Consider the following 4,938-nt stretch of genomic DNA (forward strand, 5'->3'; position numbering starts at 1 on the left):
TCTCGGCTCCAAAGTCCCGGGGGCAGCGCGGCCTAACGGAGCGGGGCGGGGACCTCGGCTTCCTGGCCCGCCCCGGGCAAGGGCGCCGTCCCGAGGAGGGGCCGCGCGGCCCGGGGAGATGCGCCCTGGGCTGCGGGCTGGAGCTTAGGGCAGGCTCTCACCGAGGAAGCCACGCGGAGAGCTGCCTGGCATCAGAGCCCACGGGGCTCTGGCTCTCCCTCTTCCGCGCCTCCCCTCCCAGGCCACCGTGGGCTCCAGAAGGACGGGGGGTGGTGGTGCTGGGGAGTGGGAGCCGCCGCTGCGGGTCCGGCAGGGAGAGGGTTAATGATCGCTCCGTTCCCAGGTCCCGCTCCTCACCGGGCTGTCCGGGTGGGCGTGGCCTGCGCGCGCGCTGGGTACTCGAGGCTTCAGGGCTGGCGCCTTGGAGAGGGGCTGCCACGGCCCAGAACAGCGCAGTCACCTGGGGACTTGCGGGGTGGTGGTGGGGCGAGGGGGAGGGCGCTGCCAGGAAAGGGGGAACGAATGGAGGGGCTGCTCTGGTTGGGGCGGGCGAGGCACCGATAGCTGGCACATCCGACCTCCTCCCACGTGGGGACACGAGCTGTCAGTCGTGGAAAGAATCGCACCTTGTCCCGACAGAGTTACAGACACTCAGACTTGCAGAATTTGAGAGCTACAAAAAGCCCTAGAGGTTAGAACACCCCCTCGTTTCAGAGGTGACATTAAGATCTAGACAGGTTGAGTGGTTTGCTCCAAGTCACTTCAGGACTCCACACACACCCTCTCCCCAGCCAGTTCTTTCCGGTCTCGCAAGAGGGAGGGGCATGACACCGTGGTGTCCTCTGGATGCACCGGGCGGCTGTGGAAGCTGAGTGGACCCCTCAGCTCCTCACACCACTGAGCCTGTCCCCCAAAGGTGAGAAGACCCTTCCTTCTAGCAGATAACCTCCAAAATGGGCGTGGGAGCGGGAATGATGGGAGATAGGAAGGCTGGGCAGGGAGAGCACGGTCCTAGTCAGTGCCAGCTGACCTGAGGAGACCCCAGCCCACTCGGCTGCCAGCTGTGGGGGGCCTTAGGGACCGATTGGGCCGCTGGGTATCTGCATGTGAGATAACATCAGGAGGTCTGAGGGGCAGGTGCTGAATGGGTGTGTGCCCCTGAGAGCCTGCTGAGGTGTCAGATGCCATGGTGCCTCAGGAGAGGTGTATGGAGGCGCATGGGGGTAGAGGTGAGGAGGAGAGTGGGGAGAAGTGGAAGGTGGCAGCCAGCCCCAGCGGTGTCAGTGTTGTCATTAAACACTGGGAGGGAGAGAGGAGGGATGAGAGGGGAGCTGGCTTCTCCCACCTCCATCCTGCCTGTTCTTCTCCCTCACCGGCTGGGCTTAGAGAGCCCGTGGACAGAGGGGCACAGGTGCAGCTGAGGCTGACTGAGGGGATGCAGTGGGCCTGGGCTCCCCTCCTCAGAGCCAGCTGGCTCTCAAGTGGGCCTAATAGCTTGTTGTCCAGGCTTTAGGGTGGGAGGGAATGAGTAATGCCTTCTGGGAAGATGAGTCTCTCCATTGGGGGGCCCCTCCACTCCCTCCAAATTCCTAAGGAGGCTTGGCAAGGGGAGGGGATTTTTGAGAATGCCTCCCAGGCTGTGACCCAGCAGGCCTGGGAGGAGCGGTAGAGCGGGAGAGAGAGAGGTCTTCACTGTCAGCAACGAAATTCAGCAGGGGACAGGGAAGGCGGGATGCAGGTGGGTTTTCAGCCCAAGGAACCATAACTAGGAGGGTGTTAGAACAGGCGTCCTATGCCGTGGGTTCTTTCTCCAGCCTAAAAGTGTGGGGTCTGGGTTCAGCTTTGAACAGCCTTAGCCTCACTGAAAAATCATGAAACCAAAAGGCTAGATGGGGCTGGAGAGAGAATCTAGCCACCTGATGACATTGAACAAACTGGCCCCCTTCCCCTCCTCCATGCTCACATTTTATTATAATGGCTTGTTGAGTTGGACAGCCTCCTCCGCTGAACTGTAAGCTCCAGCAGGGCAGAGACAGCATCTGCCTCATTCTCCACTATTCCCTGAGCTTAGCACAGTGCCTGACACAAAGTAGATCCCCATTCAAGGAGGAAAGTGGAAGCAAGCACTGACCAACACTCACAGCCCCTGCCAGAATAACGCAGAGAGCCAAACCTCACTATTCTGGAATTGGCAATAATGTAGATACTGCAACCTCGATCCCAGTGAGTAAAAGCCACTAATAAATTGTGTGTGTAGAATCCTACTCATGAGAGTTGTTATTTGCAGCTGTTGGTTGGCCCCAATTCAGGGCAACCCCATGCCCAGTGGAAGGAAGCACTGCGGGGGCCTGTGCCATCCCCATGATGGACTGCAGTCCAGGCCATTGTGACCCACAGGGTTTCACTGGCTGATCTGCAGAAGTGGATCACCAGGCATTTCTTCCTGCTCTGTCTTAGTCTGGAAGCTCTGCTGAAACCTGCCCAGCATCCTAGCAGCCTGCAGCCTCCACTGACGGATGGGTGGCTGTGCATGAGGTGCCCTGGCCAGGAAGCCTTGAAGTCTACCATTGGCTCTACTCATGATGCTGAGGGATGATAATAGGAAGAGTTCACCTTACATTTGTAGAGCACTTTGGGCCTTTCTAAATGATTTCATGTAAAGGATCTGATTCGAAATTCACAGTAACCTTGAGTGGTAGGAAAGAGATAAGGTCCTCTGGTCAGTCAACTCCCTCCTCAGCTGCCAGAAAAACAATGGAGAGGGATTCCACATCCTACAGCAAGAGGGAATTATGACGAGGCCAGTGCAAAGAGCCAGAAACCAAGCCTTTTCAGAGGGTCTCTGTCGTCACTCACCTGACTCGCCCAAGGGAATGCTATCTGCTCGAAGATCTCGCCATCTCTCCATCTGTCTTCCAGGGAAGGATGGGTCAATAATGACAACAGTTTGAGAGAAATAGCCCTTTAAAAATATGTCCGACAATGGAATGGAATTGAGAGTTCAGAGATAAACCCTTACGTTATGGTCAACTGATTTTTGATAGGAGTGCCAGACGATTAAATGGGGGAGGGGTGGAGAAAATCTTCAACAAATGGTTCTGGGACAAGTAGATTGACTCATCTTCCTCCTGCAGAGCAACTTGCAGAGCAACTGGTGATAAGCCTAAATGTAAGAGCTAAGACTATAGAACTCTTAGGGAAAAAAAAACGTGTAAATCTTAGTGACTTTGGGTTAGGCAGCGGTTTCTTAGATAATAACACCAGACGCATGACCCACAAGGGAGAAAATAGATAAACTGGTTGTTCTGGTTCCCTAGTGCCGCTCTGACAAGAACATACCACAAATGGCATGGCCTTAAGAGTTTATTCTTACAATTCGGAGGCTTTAAGTCCAAGTTCAAAGTGCCAGGCTCTAGGGGCTGGGTGAAAGCCACTCAACCTTGGCGTCCAGCTCTGCCTTCTGCTCCCGGACCACTGGAGCTAGAGGTGTTTCTTCACTCAGACAGCTGCTGAGGCTGAGAAGCCCCAAGGTTGACAAGTAAAAAGGCACAGTCCCAATATTACCAAACCACATGGCAGGCCATTAACTTAAGTCCATTTAAGTCCCAAGGTCGGCAGAGCATAGCAGGCTGCTGAACAATGACACAGCTACATGCAAAGTCCAAGCGTGCCATAAACTAGAGACCATTCCCAAGACTTCTCCTTATATACAGGAAGCAGACCACATCCCAAAGGCAGCTACTCAGCTGCTTGTGGTAGATCCCACCATGGAGTTGATTACCAGTCTCATCATGGGCAATAACTACCACCAGCTGCCCAGCCACTCAACCAAGCCCAGCCAAGCTGATGCAAAAACATAACCACCACACTGGTCTTCATCAAAATTAAAAGCTTTGTGTTTCCAAGGACATTATTAAGAAAATGAAAAGCCAGCCCATGGGATGGGAGAAAATATTTTCAAAATATATATTTAATGAGCAACTTGTGTCTGGAATATATAAAGAACTCTCACAATCCAGCAATAAAAAGGCCAACATCTTAAATTTAAAAGTGGACAAAATATTTGGATAGATATTTCTCTAAAGATGTACATGAATGGCCAAGAAGTACATGAAAAGATGTTCAACTTCATTGGTCATCAGGGAAAGACAAATCAAAACCACAACGAACAGCTCCGTGTCTGCAAAGATGGCTGTAATTGGAAAAAAAAAAAAGGAAAATAACAAGTGTTGGCAAGGACAGGGAGAAATTAGAAGCTGGTGGGATTATAAAATAGCACAGTCACTCTGGAACACAGTTTGGTAGTTGCTCAAAATGTTAAGCATAGAGTTACCACACCAAACCCAACCCATTGCCAACTGGTCAATGCCAACTCACAGCACCCCTATAGGACAGAGTAGAACTGCCCCAAAGGGTTTCCAAGGCTGTCAATCTTTACAGAAGTGGACGGCCTCATCTTTCTCCTGGGGAGTGGCTGCTGGGTTCAAAGCACAATCGTTTTATTAGCAACCAAATGCTTTAGCCACTGTACCACCAGAGTTTCCTCTAGAGTTTTCCTATGACTCAATAATTATACTCTTCCCAAACCAAAACCAAGCTCACTGCCACTGAGTCAATCCCGACTCACTGTGACTCTCTTTGGGTTTCCGACATGGTAAATCTTTACAGAAGCAGATTGCCTAGTCTTCCTTCTGCAGAGTGGCTAGTGAGTTTGAACTGCCAGCCTTCTGGTTAGCAGTCAAATGCCTTAGGCACTACACCACCAGAGCTCCTGAATTACACTCCTTGCACTGCTGTTGAGCTGTATCCGACTCATAGTGACCCCTCCTTGGGTTTCTGAGGTGGTAACACTATGGAAGCAGATTGCCCAAACTTTCTTCTGAGGAGTGGCTGGTGGATTTGAACCGCCAGCCTTCTGGTTAGCAGTCAAATGCTTTA

This window comes from Orycteropus afer, unplaced genomic scaffold, assembly GCF_000298275.1.
Source record: "Orycteropus afer afer isolate SDZICR_OR568_19922 unplaced genomic scaffold, OryAfe1.0 scaffold00018, whole genome shotgun sequence".
In the NCBI taxonomy this organism is placed as follows: domain Eukaryota; kingdom Metazoa; phylum Chordata; class Mammalia; order Tubulidentata; family Orycteropodidae; genus Orycteropus; species Orycteropus afer.